This window comes from Heterocephalus glaber, unplaced genomic scaffold (genome assembly GCF_053883595.1).
Source record: "Heterocephalus glaber isolate CG9 unplaced genomic scaffold, H.glaber_assembly_v1.0 deba00001613, whole genome shotgun sequence".
NCBI classification, from domain to species: domain Eukaryota; kingdom Metazoa; phylum Chordata; class Mammalia; order Rodentia; family Bathyergidae; genus Heterocephalus; species Heterocephalus glaber.
The window spans coordinates 38,063,235-38,082,870 of NW_028258384.1; the positions used below are offsets into that span (position 1 = coordinate 38,063,235).

Sequence of the window (19,636 nt, forward strand, 5' to 3'; positions counted from 1 at the left end):
TTTCTGCTTAACATCTCTAATATCCTCACAAGTGATTAGAGTCTTTTTAAACCTGCAGAGTATTCCATGATTCAAAGAATGTTATATCATTACTCTGTGAAGTGAAATTCTGTTCCTTTATCAGAACTAAGAGAACCTTAGGACATCCTGTCCAGCCCCACCCTACACTGTACCCTCACCATGGAAACTGAGTCTCAGTGAGCGCTCTTAATTCTCAGTGGCAGTTAGTGGCCCCTTATTTACTCTTCTAATAGTGATTGAGCACAGGCTATAGGCTTTTAATTTACAGTCTGGAAAGGGGAATATGCATACTCTTTTTATATAGACAGCTAAGCTAGGTAGAAATATTATAGACAGTCGGACAGGGCTAGGCCCTCGAGAGAGTCAGGACAATGGTAAAAACACATTACAACTGTGGTCAGAGGCACATCTGTTTGAGGCCAGGTCTCAAGATAAAGACAAAATGACCAGGCCTACGATAAGTGGTAACACATGTTCTAAGGAAGTCTAGATAGACATCAGTCACCTCCATAGGTGGCCAAGACCCTCAGACTCATCCCTTCCTGAAAAATTCTTTGATCCTTCTATGTACATTTGCTACATGACTTGCTTCCCCATTGGATCAATGTTACCTAAGCGACTATGCTTATACTCTTATTGGTTGATCATAGCTGTAAGCCACATTGTACCCACGTGATTGTGCTCTATAAAACTTCTCCTGAGAAGTGGGGTCCTTGGCAACCCTCTTTCATGTCTCCTCCTGCCTCTCAAGAGCAGTATCATTCCCCTCAGTAAATATTTCCTACTCTTAACCTCTGTTGTTCCTTAGAATTCATTCTTTGATTTTGGTGAACATGAACTCGGCGTTTTGGACATCTAGCTGGTTTGGAGTTATATTTCCCCCTATATCATTTCCTATATCACTCTTACCTATAACAAGGGTTACATGCTAGACTACCATTCTAATTTGTTCAGTTTAGAGGATGTTCATGGGTGAATCAAGTCTGTGGTCATGCCCTGGCTTGACTTGAGCTTCTAGTGCCATCTCTCCCCAAGCAAACATTCCTATCCAAACTTCTTTGCAGTAGAATCTCCAAGGTGGGAATAAGGTTTTCATCAGATTCTAATGCTGACTGAACTCTCAGTGTACTATGTGACACCTGGCAAGTCAATGAATAACTGTCTCTGAGCAAGGAAAGGACAGTGTTGGACCAAATCATCTCTCAGAAGCCCTTCAACTCTGATACATTGAGGAAATAATCAGAGTGAAAAAGCTTCTAGAAATTCAAAGTGCCATATAATGTGAGGAGTTATCATTAATTAAACCGGATTTAAGTTTCCACAGCAGAAAAAGAAGTAAAAAGGTCATGCTTATTAATACAGAGTGGGGGCAAGTCAACATTTGAGTCACTTGAAGTTGACAGAGTAGTGCTTTTTACTAGGGAGAAAAATAATAAGAACTATTATTTATTGAAACATGACAACACCAAGAAATATGCTAGTTACTTTCATATACATTTTTGTTATTCACGCTCATAGTGAGTATCATTATTTTCGCCCTTTTACAAATGAGAAAACTGAGGTTCAAGGAGGTTAAGTGACTTGGTTGAAGTGAAGCCCCTTAGTAGTTGATAAAACTAAAATTTGAGCCATGATTTTCATTATTTGAAAGCTCAAGCATTTTGAAGTATGAGAAAATGTGAAATCTAAGGTCTTTCTGTCTATCCCAGTACTTTTCAGATTTGAATGTGCACATGAACCACCAGGAGATCTTGCTAAATTTAGATTGCTGATTTGAGAAATTTTGGGTGGGGCCTGAGCCTCTGAATTTCTAACAAGCCCCCAGGTGCTGCTGGTGTAATACATCTATGGATCACACTTTGAGCCAAAGAGGCTAGAGGTCTTTATACAGGAATACCCTGGCCAACATTTCCCCCTGGAGCAAGATTGCATAGGCCGTGCATTACACAACTCAAGTGCACAGCACTTCAATGTTTACATCATAGTCTTTGTATAGTGTGATTCCTAGAGTTGTGTCCTGCGTTTGTTTTCCTTGCCTTGGAGTGAGAATATGGTGACTAAAGAGTAGATCTACAGAATTTTCCTTCACTTGAGCCATTCTCACGAAAAGAAGGTATTCTTTCCTCCACAAATGAAAAATTGATTGGTGCAGTTGCAAAAGAAATGCAAAGCCAGCCTTCCCACAATGAGGGTGGCCCATTTGGTGTTGAAGGCAATATCAGAGGAGGGAGGGAAGGAAGCTAGCTGGCTGGCTGGCTTGGCTGACCCCATTCTTATGCTAACAAAGTCCTGATTCCAGGCTGCAGCTGCTGCTTGTGTCAGGGCTTGGGCCATTCAAAGCAGCTTGCTTTATGAGTGCCAGACCCTCAGAACAGGTGCTGGCCCTACTTGTTATTTTGCACAGCCCTGCCTATCCAGACAGGGAGCTGATTATCACTGTGAATCAGGGATTACTGTTGATTTACCAGCTTCTCCGGAACAAAGCGGCCAGCCTCAAGACAGCTGTCTCTTCTGGCCACAAGGAAACTGACTGCCCTGAAGGCCACATGGGGCTCAGGGAGGTGGGTCTTCATTGGAAATAGGTCTGAGGACAATCAGACTCAGGTAAGCAGTTGTTCTGGGACAGGTCAGAGGGTCTAAGAATCAAAAGATTTGTGAGCTTAAACCTCCTATACAGGCCCCAAGCGGATCAAAATCTACTGAGTTACCCTCAAATACTCCTTCTTTGTGCAAGGGCTGCTGCCTTGAGCCCTATCCTGTCTGAGGTCTGTGGCAGTGGCCAAGGGCAAGGGAAGGCCAGCTGGCTTTTTTGGGCCTTTTCTCCTCTGCTCAGCCTCAGCACCAGGCTTAAGCAACAAGACAGTCTGCTTTTTGTCACCCAAAGGAAGAAGCCCTGTAGCAAGGTGCTTATGCAGACCAGCTCCAGGGTGAGATAGCATAGATCCAAATCTTAATCTGGTCGTTCCTAGCTGTATAAACCATTCTCCAAGCCTTAATTGTACCTGTCATTATAGTACCTCCCTTATGAGGCTGTTCTGAGACTTACCATTAAGTATTAAAGGTCCACACAGATAGGGCAACTCCTGAAGACTGGGCACTCTTGTAAGTACTTTATATACTGTAATTCATGAAATTCTCAAAATGACCCAGGTGAGAGGAACTCATTATTCACATTTTGTAGATGAATAATTGAGGATCAAAGGGATTAAGTAACTTACCCAAGGCACATAGCTAGCAAGGGGCAGAGCTGGGAATTGAACCCAGGTAGTCTGCTCCAGAGGCTGCCTCGTAGTCACTGTTCTTTACTGTATAAACTCAAAGCGGAGCGAACGGCACAATGCCAGGCACATGGAAGTTCTTGGTAAACGAGGATGGTTTTGATTCATTAAGTTGATTTAATGCCACTCTTTCACTTGATATAGGAAATAATATAGGACCTTTAAATGATATAGGGGAAGTACTATAACTCCAAACCTGCTAGATGTCTGACATACCAAGTTCATGTTCCCCAAAATTAAAGAATGAATTCTAAGGAACAAGAGAGGTTAAGAGTAGGAAATACTTATTGAGGGGAAAGATATAGCTCTTGAGAGGAAGAAGTGCACCCAGAAATGGGTTGCCAAGGACCCCACTTCTCAGGGGAAGTTTTATAGAGCACAATCACGTGGGTACAATGTGGCTTACAGCTATGATCAACCAATAAGAGTATAAGCATAGTCGCTTAGGTAACATTGATCCAATGGGGAAGCAAGTCATGTAGCAAATGTACATAGAAGGATCAAAGAATTTTTCAGGAAGGGATGAGTCTGAGGGTCTTGGCCACCTATGGAGGTGACTGATGTCTATCTAGACTTCCTTAGAACATGTGTTACCACTTATCGTAGGCCTGGTCATTTTGTCTTTATCTTGAGGCCTGGCCTCAAACAGATGTGCCTCTGACCACAGTTGTAATGTGTTTTTACCTTTGTCCTGACTCTCTCGAGGGCCTAGCCCTGTCTGACTGCCTATAGTATGTTTGTCTAGCTTAGCTGTCTGTAATACAATGATGTCCAAATAGATGAATATGTATGAGTATATTTTAAATATGAAATATGGGTTTCCACAACTGGAGTTTGCTTAAGAGAAAGGATGATGGTCTTTGTTGGCCCCCAGGCTCTAGCTCCATTCACTCACACAAAGAAGAGTAGCACAGTTTATTTTGCCATTTAGCTTGGCAGACCAATTTTGATGCCCAGGGCAGCTTTTCAACTCTACACCTCCTCCTCTTCATTCTATAGATTCTTCAGGTTCACTGCTGTCCCCCAAAACCTTTTCCCTTGTGAATTTGATTTACTTAGTATGTCAAAGAGCAAAAAGAAAATAAAGAAGGAAGGAAAGGAGGAAGGGATGGGGAGAGAGAGAGAGAGAGAGAGAGAGGGAAATTTTAGGAGAAAATGGAGGCCATCATGTTAAGCAAAGTGAGTCAGACTCAAAAAGACATGTACCACATACTTTTCCTAATATGTAGAATCTAGGGAAAAAAAGACAAAGGGGATATGATATAGATATGTCCAAAGTATCTATGAAAATGCCACAATAGATCCAAATGTTCTGTATAATTAATATGTACTAATATAGTACATAATTGAGAAAAATGTGTAGAAAATGTAGTTAATACAGTCCTATTCTTATTTAACCTTAAATAGATTGGGGCAGCTGTTTTAAAAGAATATTTATTAGGGTCGGGGATTTGGCTCAGTGGTTACGCCACCTGCATCACAAACGTAAAGACCCGAGTTTGATACCTGGTACCAAAAGAAAAAAAAAAAGAATATTTATTGACAAATATATCCATAATATACTAGGAAGTGAGAAAAGCAGTATACAAAATACATAGTACAACACCATTTTGAAGAGGGGAGACAGAGAGAGAGAGAGAGAGAGAGAGAGAGAGAGAGAGAGAGAAACAAACAGAGAGAGAAACAGAATATGGAAGTATTCCAAATTGTTAGCAGTAATGATCTGTAGGTAATGAAGTTGTGGATTATTTTTCTTCTTAAAAATTTTCCATAATTTTCCTGAATTTTAAATAAATATAAATGAGTTATAATTAAAACAAGTTCTAAAGAAAAGAAAGTTGAGATAGAATGTGTAAGTGATGAATCCTGCTCCCAAGAATACCCTGTACTAGAGGCAATGATTGTGACCATTGTGTGTTGGCAGAGAGTGTTCCATGTGTGCAAGGGAAAGCTAGGCTACTCAACAGGTCCATATAGCTCTTTGAAGCATAAGCTGGCCCTCAGTCCACTCCAAGTGTTTCTGATCATTCTGCCCAGTGAGTCTTGACCTGTGGTTGCCCATTTGGGACCACTTGCATCCCTGACTGTGATTCAGGAACCAGTGGTACAGTTAACATCCTGAAAGCTTGCCTAGAATGGGATTAAGGGGGTAAAAGCAAACACAGCAGGAACTTTTCAGTGAAGAAGGTCATGTTTTCTCTCATATATGGAATGAATCCAAAATAAGCAGATTAAAAAAAGAGAGATGACATGAAAGTAGAAGGGAAAGTAGTAGAGAAGGGAATGAAGACTGGAGAGAGGAAAAGGCAAGGGAAATCATGGGACGACAGAGATCAGAGTATGTGATATGTATGCGCAAATATGACAAAACTTAACCTACTGTTCTGTATATGCTAATTAAGAAAGGAAGACAAATGAAAGAAAAAAAAAGAGAAAAAAGCTTTTCTGAATTGTGTTTCCATAAATATAGGTATCCATGTATCTCTGTAATATAGTGGCTTTAACTCTTTCGGGAGGATACCTAGAAGGGAATAGCAGGGCCAAATGGGCCTCCTGCATTCAATTTTTTGAGGAATCTCCATACTGATTTCCAAAGTGGTTGTAGTAGTTTGCATACCACCAATAGTGTAGAAAGTTTTTTTCCCCACAATGTTGCCAGCATTTGTTATTTGATTTCTTGATGATGGCCATTCTTTCTGGGGTAAGAGAATCTCAGGGTTGTTTTAATTTGCATTTCTCTAATAGCCAGTGATATTGAGCCATTTTTATACATTTATTGGCTATTTGTACTTCTTCTGTGAAGTGTTTATTTATTTTAGTTGCCCATTGTTTGATCGGGTCTTTTATTTGGGGGCTCTAATTATTTTGAGTTCTTTATATATTTTAGATAGTCCTCTGGGGGTTGGTTGGCAAACATTTTTTCCCATTCTGTAGGTTGTTTCTTTACTTTGTTGGCTGTTTCTTTTGCCTTGAAGAAACTTCAATTTGATGCAATCCCATTTGTTGATTCTCAATACTATTTCCTATGCAACTGAGGTTGTGTTCAGAAAGTCCTTGCCCTAAGTCTGTGACTTTAAGAGTTTTCACTTGTTTAGTCTTTGAGCAAGTTGTTTCTGTTTTAACATTTAATTCTTTAAACCATTTTGATTTTATATTAGTATTTTATATTAGATCCATTTTGATTTTTATATTAGTTATATTATTTATATTGATTAATATTAGTATATTAGCATATTATAGATATTATACTGATGAAAGATTTTGCTCCAAATTCAATCTTCTGCATGTGGATAGTCAGTTTTAACAAAAGAATTTATGAAACAGGCTATCTTTATTCCAGTGTATGTTTTTGGCTCCTTTGTCAATAATCAAACAGCCGAAAATGCCTGGGGTTATTTCTGCATCCTCTATGCTATTCCAGTGATCCACATATCTGTTTTTTTGGCAGAACCACGATGTTTTTATCATAGTAGCTTTGTCATATAATTTCAAATCTTGGATTGCAATGCCTTCGGCTTGGCTCTTTTTACATAGGATTGCTTTTGCTATACTGGGTCACTTCTGGTTCCATCTAAATTTTAGAATTGTTTTCTCCAGTTCTGTGAAAAATGCTATTGTAATTTTGATTGAGATTGCATTAAATCTGTATAGCAATTTTGGAAGTATAGGCATTTTGATTATACTTCTTCTACCTATGCAGGAACAGGGGATATCTTTCAATATGCTAATGTCCTCTTTGATTTTCTTTTTCAGAGTACTGTAGTTGTGGTTGTAGAGGTCTTTCACTTCCTTATTTAGGTTAATTTCTAAGTATTTAATTTTTCTTGGTGCTACTGTGAATTATATTTTTCCTAGTTTCTCTCAAAGTGGGTTCATCATTACTGTTCAGGAATGCTGTTGATTATTGTGTGTTGATTTTGTATCTTGCTACATTACTAAATTTTGTTATTAGCTCTAAGTCTTTTGGTAAATGTTTTTGTTCTTCTATGTAGAAGACCATGTCATCTGCAAATAATGATAATTTGACTTCTTCCTTTCCTATGCAAATCTCATTTATTTCTCTTTTTTTGCCTAATTGCTCTTGTTTATATTTCAAGTACTATGTTGCACAGGAATGGTGATGGTGGAAATGCTTACCTAATTTTAGAGGGAAAGCTTTCAGTTTTTCTCCATTTAATACGATGTTGGCAGTATGTATGTATTAAATGCCTTTTAGCAAATTGAGGTAAGATCCTTCTATATCTATTTTCTTTAGTGTTTTTATCATGAAAGGATGTTGGATTTTGTCAGAGGCTTTTTCTGCATCCATTGAGATGATCATGTGATTTTTGTCCTTCTGTATATGCGATGTATTACATTTATTGCTTTGTGTTTGTTGAATCATCCTGGCATCCCTGACATGAAATCTACTTGGTCACAATGAATGATTTTTTTGATGATTCATTGCATCTTCTTTGCAAGGATTTTGTTGAGGATATTTGCATATATATTGATTAAAGAAATTGGCCTATAGTTCTGTTTTTTTTTTTTATTAGATCTTTGTTCAGTTTTGGAATTAGGGTAATGGTAGCTTCCATGAATGACTTTAGGAGTACCCCTTTCCTATCAATTTCATTAAAAAGCTTGAAGTGTATTGCTGTTAGACCTCACCTGAAATTTTTGTCAAATTTGGTAGTGTACCTGTCTACATCTGTGCATTTCTTGTTGGCAAGTTTTTTATGGCTTCAATTTCACGGCCTCTTATTGGATTATTCGAGAGTTTTAAGTTTTCTTGGTTCAGATTTGGTAATTCTTACATATCTAGAAATCTATTCCTTTCTTCTGAATTCTCCAATTTATTGACATATAGGTGTGCCTAGGAGTTGTTAATAACATTTTTAATTTTGCAGTGTCTGTTTTGATTTCAGTTTTTATTGCTGAGTGCATTGACTTGTCTTTTGCTTCCTTTTTTGTTAGACTGGCTAAGGGCTTGTCTAAATTTTTTGTTCTTTTGAAGATCCAACTGTTCAATTCATTTATCCTTTGTATTATTTTTTGGTCTCAATTCCATTGATTTTTGCTCTGATCTTTATAATTTCCTTCCTTGTAATAGTTTTGGGTTTGGATGTTCTTGTTTTACTAGGACATTGAGGTGTATCATTAGGTTATTTATTTGGGCTTGCTCTGTTTTTTGTTGTTTTTTTTTTTTTTGGTACCGGAGATCGAACTTGGGTCCTTGCGCTTGCGTAGCAGGCGGCGAAAACAACTGAGCTAAATCCCCGGCCCCATTGCTCTGTTTTTTTTTGATGTGGGCATTCACAGTTATATGCTTTCCTCCTAAGTCTGCTCTCATTGCATCTCATAACTCCTGGTATATTGTACTTGTATTATTGTTTAGGTGTAGAAGCTGCTTCATTTCTTTTGTAAACCATTGTACATGTAAGAGTGTACTGTTAAGTTTACATGTATTTGCATAATTTCTGTGTTTTCTTTTGTCATTAATTTCTAGTTTCATTGTGCTATTATTTGATAATATGCATGATATAACGTCAACTCTTTTACATTTACTTCAGCTTTCTTTACTGGCTAGTGTGTGGTCTACCTTGGAGAAAGTTCCATGTGCTGCTGAAAAGAATGTTTATTCTGTTGTTGTTGGGTGGAACATGATAGATATATATTAAGTCCATTGGTTTGAAGATTTTGTTCAACTCTGATATTCCTTTGCTAATTTTTTTTGTCTGATTTATCTATTTGTGATAGTGGGGTATTGCGGTACCTCTGTATAATTGTTTGTGTTTATCTGGTCTTTTCTGTCCAGTAGTACTTATTTTATGAAGTTAAAAGTGTTTTTCTTTGGGGCATATATGTTAATAATTGTTATCTCTTCCCTTAACCAATATTTAGTGACCTTTTTTGCTTCTTTTGATCATTTTTGGCTTAAAGTTCACATTGTCTGAAAGTAGAATAGCTACACCTGCTTTTCTTCAGATTTCCATAGAATATTGTTTTTTGTCCTTTGATATTTAGTCAATGAGGCTTTTTTGAGGGGTTACATGTGTTTCGTGTATATAACATATTTTTGAATTTTGTTTCTGGATCCATTGCCAGTCTGTGTCTTTTTCTTACTGAATTTTGTGTTTTTCAATGTTGAATTTTGAGACTTTTAAAAAAATTTATATATTAATTGGTACATTTTAGGTATACAATACATTTACATTTATCATTGGGTGTTTGTACCTGAACAGGATGTATCTTAGTTCTTATTGTTTTCCCCATTACCTATGTGCCCTTCACCCCCACCACCCTTCCCTATTTACATAGATTTCGTTTCCATTTTTTTTTCTCATAATTTTTCCTTTCCATTCTTCCCTTTCCCCTTCCCCTCCCACCACCCCTCCACCTTTGGACCTTTTCCTATTTCCAATTAGCAATTATTCATTTTAATCATTTTTATCCTTATTTACACTTTCAGTTTCTCACACTAGAGATACTATTCGGTATTTATACATGTGTGTCCTATTTATTTCACTTAAGAGTATGGCCTCAATATGCATCCATTTAGCTATAAATGATTCTAGTTTCTTGTTCTTTATGGCTGAGTAGTACTCCATTTTATAAAAAAAACCCACATCTTCTTTATCCAGTTTCCAGTTGAAGGGCACTTGGGCTGTTTCCAATCCTTAGCTATTACAAATTGTGCTACTATAAACATAGGTGCACATATGTCGCTGTGGTATGATACTTTTAATTCTTTGGGGAAAATACCCAGTAGGGGAATAGCTGGGTCAAATGGGACCTGTAGTCCTAGGTCTTTGAGGTATCTCCATACTGATTTCCACAGTGGTTGCACCAGTCTGCACTCCCACCAACAATGGAGAAGGGTTCCTTTCTCTCCACACCCCCGCCAGCATTTGTTATTGGTTGATTTCTTGAGAGCAGCCATTCTTTCTGGGGTGACTTGGAATCTCGGTGTTTTCATCTGCATCTCTTGAATGACCAGTGATGTTGAACATTTTTTCATATATTTATTTGCTGTTTTTATTTCTTTGTGTGAGAAATGTCTGTTCATTTCAGATGCACATTTTTGAATTGGGTCTTTGAATTTGGGGGGGTCTGATTTTTTTCAATTCTTTTTATATTCTAGATAGTAGACCTTTGTCTGAGGTACAGCTGCTAAAAATTTCTTCCCACAATGTAGGTTGTCTCTTAGCTCTATTGGTAGTTTCTCTTGCAGTGCAGAAGCTTTTTAATAAGATGAAGTCCCAGTTGTTGATTCTTTGTGCTAGTTCCCATGCTACTGAAGTTTTGTTCATAAAGTCTTTTCCTATGCCAATGTCTTCAAGAGTTCTACCTAACTTATCTTCCAGAAAGTTTACTGTTTCTGTCTTGATATTTAGCTCTTTAATCCACTTCAATCTAGTTCAGTGCACGGTGATAGGTATGGGTCTAGCTTTAATCTCTGACAGGTTGAAATCCAGTTTATCCAACACCATTTATTGAAGAGGCTGTCTTTTCTCCAATGAGGGTGATTGGCTCCTTTGTCAAAGATGAGGTGGCTGAGTATGTCTGGAGTTGTTTCTGCATCTTCTAATCTATTCCACTGATCCTTGGGTCTGTTTCTTTGCCAGTACCATGCTGTTTTTATCACAGTAGCTTTGTAGTATATTTTCAAATTGGGGATTGTGATACCCCCAGCCATGTCTCTGTTGCCTAGAATTGCTTTTGCTATTCTGGGTTTCTTCTCTTCCAAATGAATTTTTGGATTGTTTTCTCTAGTTCTGTGAAGTATATTGTTGGAATTTCAATTGGTATTGCATTAAATCTATATAGTAGTTTTGGAAGTATGGCCATTTTCACTGTATTGATTCTTCCTACTCAGGAACAAAGGATGTCTTTCCATTTTCTTATATCCTCTTCGATCTCCTTCAGAGTGCTGCAGTTTTCAGTGTAGAGGTCTTTTGCTTCCTTTGTTAGGCTGATTCCTAGATATTACATTTTTTTAGATGCTATTGTAAAAGGAATTATTTCCTGAATTTCTCTCAATGTGTCTTCAATTTGCATATTAGAAGGCTATTGTCTTTTGAGTGTTGACCTTATATCCAGCTACTCTACTGAATCTGTCAATTAGGTCTAGAAGGCTCTTGACCGAGTTTTTTGGGTCTTTTATGTAAAGTATCATATCATCAGCAAATAATGACAGTTTCACTTCTTCCTTTCCTATCTTTATTCCTTTTATTTCTTTCTCTTTTCTAATTGCTATGGCTGATGTTTCCAGAACAATATTGAAGAGGAGTGGTGGTAGTGTGCATCCTTGTCTTGTTCCTGATTTTGGCATGAAAGTTTTCAGTTTTTGACCATTTAGTATGATGTTGGCTGTTGGTTTTTCATAGATAGCCTTAATCAGGTTGAGATAAAGACCATCTATTCCAATTTTCTGTTGGGTTTTATCATGAATGGCTGCTGGATTTTGTCAAATGCCTTTCCTGCATCTATTGAGATGATCATATGCTTTCTGTCCTTGACTCTGTTAATATAGTGTATTACATGTATTGATTTATGGATGTAGAACCATCCTGGCATTCCTGGGATAAATCCAACTTGGTCAGGGTGTATGATGTTGTTAATGACCCTCTGTATTCTGTTTGCCTGTATGTTTTTGAGGATTTTTGCATCTATGTTCATTAGGGAGATTGGTCTGTAGTTCTCTTTTTGGGTTGGGTCTTTCCCTGGTTTTGGAGTCAAAGTAACATTTGCTTCCAGGAAAGAATTTGGAAGTCTTGTTTCCCTTTCAATTTCCTTGATGAGTTTAAACAGTAATGGTGATAGTTCTTCTTTAAACATCTCGTAGAATTCAACAGTGAACCCATCAGGACCTGGGCATTTCTTTGTTGGTAAATTTTTATTACATTTTCAATATCACTCATTGTAATTGGGGTGTTTGGAATTTCTGTATCTTCTTCATTTAACTTTGGCAATTTGTATGTATCTAGGAATCTGTCCATTTCTTCTGTGTTTTCCATTTTATTAGAGTATAGGTTCTCAAAGTAGGCATTGATGATCCCCTGAATTTCTGCTGGATCTGTTGTGGCTTAACCTTTTTCATTCCTAATTGCATGGATTTGAGCCTTTTCTTTCCTTTTTTTGATAAGGTTGGCTAAAGGTTTATTGATTTTATTTATTCTTTCAAAAAGCAGATCTTCAATTCATTGATTTTTTTGTATCATTCTCTTAGTCTCCATTGCATTGATTTCTGCTTGGATCTTTATAATTTCCTTTCTTGTTCGAGCTTTGGGTTTGTTATACTCTTCTTTTTCTAGGAGCTTGAGGTTCTGCATTAGGTGATTTAACTGAGTTCTCCCTGTTGTCCTAATATGGGCCTTCACCGCTGTGAGTTTCCCACATAGAACTGCTTTCATTGTGTCCCACAGGTTCCTGTATGTTGTAGTGGCATTATCATTTACTTGTAGAAACTGTCTAATTTCTTCTTTAATTTCCTCCATGACCCATTGTTTGTTCAGGAGAGTGTTGTTCAATTTCCATGTGTTTGTGGGTGTTTTGCGGTGTCTTATGTTATTGATCTCCAATTTTATTGCAGTATGGTCTGATAATATACAGGGGATAATTTCAGTTCTCTTACATTTACTTAGATTTGCTCTATGAGCTAGCATGTGATCTATTTTGGAGAATGACCCATGTGCAGCAGAAAAGAATGTGTATTCTGATTTTGTGGGGTGAAGCACTGTATAAACATCTCTTAAGTCCATTTGTTCAATAGCTTGGTTCAGTTCTAGAATTTCATTGTTAATTTTTTTCCTAGATGATCTATTTGTGATAGAGGAGTGTTGAGGTCCCCCACTACAATTGTATTAGTGCTTATTTGGTTTTTCATGTCCATTAATATTTGTTTTGTATAGTTGGGGGCATTCGTATTTGGTGCATAAATATTTAGGATTGTCATCTCTTCCTCGTAGATTGTTCCCTTCACAAGGATGTAGTGACCATCTTTGTCTCTATTAATTAGTTTTGGTTTGAAATCTACTTTGTCTGCAAATAAGATTGCTACCCCTGCTTTTTTCTGGGATCTTGTCACATGGAGAACTGTTTTCCATCCTTTTACTTTCAGTCTATGAATTTCTTTTTGAGTTAGGTGTGTTTCTTGTATACAGCATATTGCTGGGTTTTACTTCTTAATCCATTCTTTCAGTCTGTTTCTTTTAATTGGTGAATTGAGGCCATTAACATTGATAATTATAATTGACAGATATTGACTCATTCTTGCCATGATGTTTTATTGTTGTTGGCTCTTTTCTTATTTTTACCCCTTTCCCTTTAGTGTCTTACCTTGCCTGGTGGCTTGCCCCTGTTGGGCCTCATGGAGTTGTGACCTTCATTGTTTTTTTCTAGGATATTGTTTAAAATTGCTTGTAGTGCTAGTTTCATGAAATTTCTCAGGTGTTCTTTGTCATGGAAGTATCTAATTTCCCCATTGGTTTTGAAAGATAATTTTGCAGGTTACAACACTGCAGGTTGGAAGTTATTTTCTTTTAGGGCTTGAAATACTTCACTCCAGGCTCTCCTTGATTTGAGGGTTTGTGTTGAGAAGTCTGCCGTGATTCTGATGGGCTTTCCTTTATAGGTGATTTGTTTCTTTTCTCTAACTGCCTGTAGAATTTTGTTCTTCTGTTGGGTTTCTGGTATCTTGACTATTATATGTCTAGGTGTAGATTTTTTTTAATCATGGCTGGATGGATTTCTATATGCCTCACTTATCTGTGTGTCCAATTCTCCACCTCTGTCTGGAAAGTTTTCTACTATTACTTCTGTGAACAGTTTTTTTATGTCAGTTGTACTTTCTCCTGTTTTTTCGTGGACTCCTGTCAGTCTTATGTTATTCTTCTTTGCGTCATCTAGCAGCTGTTTGATTGATTTCTCATGGTCCCTTACTATCTTTAAGAAATCTCTGTTTTTATGGTCCTCAACTGCGATCCCGTCTTCTATATCTGATATTCTGTCTTCAGATTCTCTTAGTCTGCTCTGCATGCTTTCAATGGAGTTTTTAATCTCCTGAATATCTGTTTGAATCTGTTTCATGGATTCCATTTCTTTCTTATGCTGGGCATTCATAGCTTCCATCATTTTTCTGATCTCATCTATTTTCTTGTCTTTTTCTGCTCTAGAGCCTCTAATCATGTCTTTCACCATCTCTGTATTTATCTGGGAGGTTATTTCTGCTTTGAATTTTTCTAGAGCCTCATGTATCTGCTTTGTTACTTCCTGTGCTATCTGTTCAGGGTGTCCAGGTGGTTGATTATCCTACTTTTCCACCTCATTTCCCCAAAAATTTCCTTTTTGGGGCATGGAAGCCTGTGTTTGTGCCTTGCTTAAATGTCTTCTCATTTTTGTTTTTGGTACTGTCCTTGGTTTCATTCCTGAGTTGATATTTCAAAATTGCTTAATGCAGGTATCTTTGTTGCTTGTTTTTAAAACCCTTGTGGAATGATTGCTTTTCAGAGGTGTCTTCCAGATATGGGTTGTGTTTAGGTTTTGAGGCTTTAACGACTCTGAAGCTATTTTATTTTCCTTATACCAGGAAGGAAAACTGATTAGATCAATTACAACATGTTAGGACAAATGTTACAATCAGTAATACCATAGCATCAAGCGCAGCTTAGGAAATGACAATTTGTGGTCGTTATTAACCTATCACATTTAACTATGTGAGGTATAATCCCCTGTGCCTCTGTAGTGAGGGACCAGGTAGCAGAAGAGCCATAAGGCTTGGGGGGAGTGGGGGGGATGGAATTGGGCCTTGTAGGGCCTTGTAGGCACCTGCACAGCTAAGTGGAGTACTGGATGAAGGCGGGGCTCCAAGCTGCTCCCAGGACCTCACTGTGCTGTGGACAGGATCCGGAGCACAGCTGAGGAGCCCCACGCTGCTTGGCCCACCCACTGAGAGAAGCTCCAGTTCCAATTTTGAGACTTTTAAACATATATTCTAGGTGTTGATCTTTTTTGTCAGACACATGGTTTGCAAATATTTTCTCTCAGTCACTAGCTTGTCTTTCATGGAGCAGTTTTGTGTTTTTATGAGGTCCAGTTTATTGAGTTTTCTTTTTATGGATTGTACTTCTGGTGTCACAGCTAATAACTCTTTACCAAGCCCTGGGTCCCTAAGATAGTCACCTCTATTTTCTTCTAAAAGTTTGTAGTTTTATATTTTATATTTATATTTATGATCTATTTTGAGTTAACTTTGTGTAAGGTGTGAGGTTTAGAACAAACTTGCCTATAGATGTTCAGTTGCTCCAGTATTATTTGTTTAAAAGGCAAATCTTCCATTGAATTGTTTTCACACTTTTAGGAAAAATGAGTTGGGCATATTTGTGTAAAATCATTTTTGAGTTACCTATTCTATTTTATTCATATGTTTATCTCTCCACCAATATGATGCTTCCTTGACAACTGTAGTTTTGTAGAAACCTTAATATCGAATACTCAGTTCCATTCATGTTATTCTTTTTCAACATTGTTTTATCTTATATTATATCTTATACTATATAAATTATGAACAATCTATGATAGAGAAATATTGACTATATCCACAAAAATCTTGCTAGAATTTTGATAGGTATTGGATTAAATATGCATGTCAATTTGGGGACAATTAATATTTTTGCTATGTTGAATTTTATTCAGATCTTTAATTCTTTCTTTTCTTTTAAATTTTCAGCCTATAATTCTTATAATCAATTTCATTTGATTTATATCTAAGCACTTGTTTTTTAAGTGCTTATAAGTGGTACTATATTTTTGAACTTTTGTTTTCTCATGTGTATTTCCAGTATAAATACAATTGGTTTTTGTATGATGACATTTTGTCCTGCAAATGTAATCAATTCCATTGTTAGATCGAAGCAGATTTTTATAGATTCCATGATATATTCTATGTAGATGATCATGGCATATGTAAATAGGGGCAAGGTTATATCTTTTTTACCCATATATATTTTATTTCCTTTCTTTTCTTATTGCATTGAGTACTACTGTACTAAAAAGGAGAGGTGAGAGTAGAGACTCTTGCCTTGTTCCCAGTAGAAATTATTGCCTTAGGGGAAAATGTTCAATATTTCACCATTTTGATGCTAGCCTAAACTTATCTTTTCTGTTGACAATAATCTACATGCCATACAATTCTCCCATTTCAAGTACAAAATACAATGGCTTTTAGTATATTCACAGAATTTTGCATCTATCATCACAATCAATTTTAGAGCATTTTCATTACCTACAAAAGAAATCACCTCTCACTCTGGATGGGTCTACCAAGGAATCAATTCCTTAAGAAGGAGTTTTACCTTCTCCAAGACTTGTTCTGACCTGGCTCCTGGTGAAGAGGAAGGGGCTACTGAGCCGCCATCCCACTGCTCCTGGCCCAGAGGAAGGGACTTCCCGGCTGCCATCTGTCCCACCATACCAGGCCCAGAGGAAGGGGCTTCTGAGCAGCCTTCCCACCACTCCCAGCCTAGAGGAAGGGGCTGAGGGGCTGTTGTCCTTCCCACCACTCCTGGCCCAGAGGTAGGGGCTTCCAGGCTGACATCCATCATGCTGCTCCTGGCCCAGAGGAAGGGGCTTCTGAGCCACTGTCCCACCTATCCCAGCTCAGAGGAGGTGAGTTGCCTGGGCAACAAAAGCACCTGCCACCCCAGGTCAAAATGAGAAGACACAAAAACAAGTCTCAAAACCAGACTTCCAGATCACCTACAGCAACCTCAAAGGGAAATGAGATGGAAAATTCTGACACTCAACCACCTGGACTCTCTAAACGAGCAACAAAAGAGGATCTGGAAAAACTGAAATCAGAAATAATTTCTCAGAAAACAGCAGAGATTCTGCTACTAGAGCAAGACATTATTAATAAATCTAGAGAGGAGCTGAAGAACATGATGGAATCCCAATATAGGAAACAAATGGAATCTATAAAACAGATGTAAATAGATTCCCAGGAGATCAAAAACTCCACTGAAAGTCTACACAGCAGAATGAGGCAATGTGAGGACAGAATTTCAGATATAGAAGATAAGATTGCAATTAGTGACCAGGAAAAGAAAAATTGCTTCAAAATTCTAAGGGACCACAAGAAATCAATCTACAGCAGCTAGACGAAGCAAAGGAGAATAACATAAGACTAATTGGAGTCAAAAAAGAAACAGGAGAGAGTGCAGATGACATAAAAAATACTGTTCACAGAAGTAATGGCAGAAAAATTCCCAAGCAGGGGAAAAGAACTTGACATAAAGATAAATGAGGCATACAGGAGTCCAAATAGCCTTGATCAAGCAGTTAGAGAAAAGAAAAATATCACATACAAAGGAAAGCCCATCAGAATCACAGCAGATTTCTCAACACAAACCATCAAGGCAAGAAGAGCTTGGAGTGATGTACTCCAAGCCATAAAGGAAAACAACCTCCAACCCAGACTGATGTATGCTGAAAAACTAGCTTTGAAGATTTCTTGAGAAATAAGACACTTTCATGACAAAGAGCACCTTAGGAATTTCATGACTACCAAACCAGCACTCCAAAAAATTTTAGACAATATTCTAGGAACAGACAATGAAGATCACAACCTCAGAAAGCACAGCAGAATGAATGCATTGGAGTTGACAAGAAATTAAATGTGAAAGGGGAAAATTCAACAAAAAGAAAAAGCCATGACAATGATAGGACAATACGTATCAGTCATAACTATCAATGTTAATGGTCTCAATCCACCAATCAAAAGAAATAGACTGGCAGAATGGCTCAAGAAGCAAAATCCAACAATATGATTCATACAAGAAACACACTTAATTCACAATGAAACTCATAGACTGAAAGTTGAAGGGTAGAAGACAATACTCCATGTGACAGGAACCCCCCAAAAAGCAAGAGAAGCTATCCTCTTTGCAGATCAAATAGATTTCCAACCAACACTGATTAAGAGAGACAAAGAAGGACACTACATCCTTGTAAAGGGAAGAATCCAAGAGGAAGAGATGACAATCATAAATATCTATGCACCAAACACTACTGTGCCCAACTGTATAAAACAAATACTAACGGATGTGAAAAGTCATATATACACTAATACAATTGTAGAGGGGGACCTCAATACCCCACTGTCACAAATGGATAGATAAACTAGACAAAAAATAAGTAATGAAATACTAGAACTCAATCGAACTCTTGAACAAATGAACTTAGATATTTACAGAGTGTTGCACCCCTGAAAATCAGAACACACATTCTTCTCAGCTGCACATGGGTCATTCTCCAAAATAGACCACATACTCACACACAGAACATGTTTAAGTAAGTGCAAAGGAATTGAAGTTATCCCCTGTATATTATCAGACCATAGTGCGATGAAATTGGAGATCCATAGCAAAAGAAACTCAAAAAATTTCATAAACACTTGGAAATTGAACAACACACTTCTGAATAACCAGTGGGTCATAGAAGAAATTAAGCAAGAAATAAGACAGTTTCTTCAATTAAATGACAATGACAATAAAACATATCGGAATCTATGGGACACAATGAAAGCAGTCTTATGAGGGAAATTCATAGCAGTGAATATGCATATTAGGAAAACTGAACAAGCCCAATTAAACAACCTGAAGCTGAACCTCAAGCTTCTAGAAAAAGAAGAGCAGGAGAAGCCCAAAGCTCATAAAAGAGAGGAAATTACAAAGATCAGAGGAGAAATCAATGCAATGGAGACAAAGAGAACGATACAAAAAATCAGTGAAGCCAAGAGTTGGTTCTTCGAAAGAATCACCAGAATTGAAGAACCCTTAGCGAACCTTATCCGAAAAAGGAAAGAAAAGGGTCAAATACATGCAATTAGGAATGAAAAAGTGACGTTACAAAGACTGAGCAGAAATCCAGACACTCATCAATACTTACTTGGAGAATCTATATGCCAGCAAGAAGGAAAACACAGAAGAAATGGACAGTTTCCTAGATACATATGAATTACCAAATTTGAACAAAGAAGACCTAAAAATTCTAAACAACCCAATATCAACCAATGAAATTGAAAATGTAATTAAAAACTTACCAACTAAAAAAAGCCCAGGTCCTGATGGCTTCACAGCTGAATTCTATAATATGTTTAGGGAGGAACTACCTCCACTACTGTTTAAACTCTTCAATGAACTTGAAAGGGAAGCAATACTCCCAAATTCATTCCTGGAAGCAAGCATCACCTGATCCCCAAAGCAGAGAAAAATCCAACCAAAAAAGAGAACTGTAGGCCAATCTCACTAATGAACATAGATGCAAAAATCCTTAATAAGATACTGGCAAATAAAATG

The 19,636-nt window shown here is 37.4% G+C and overlaps 1 protein-coding gene across 4 annotated transcripts in view; it reads left to right on the top strand.

The window, feature by feature from the left end:
- Window positions 1-19,636, top strand: part of Pak3 (p21 (RAC1) activated kinase 3) — a 308,173-nt gene that overhangs the window by 26,193 nt on the left and 262,344 nt on the right. The gene's annotated exons all lie outside the window — the stretch shown is intronic.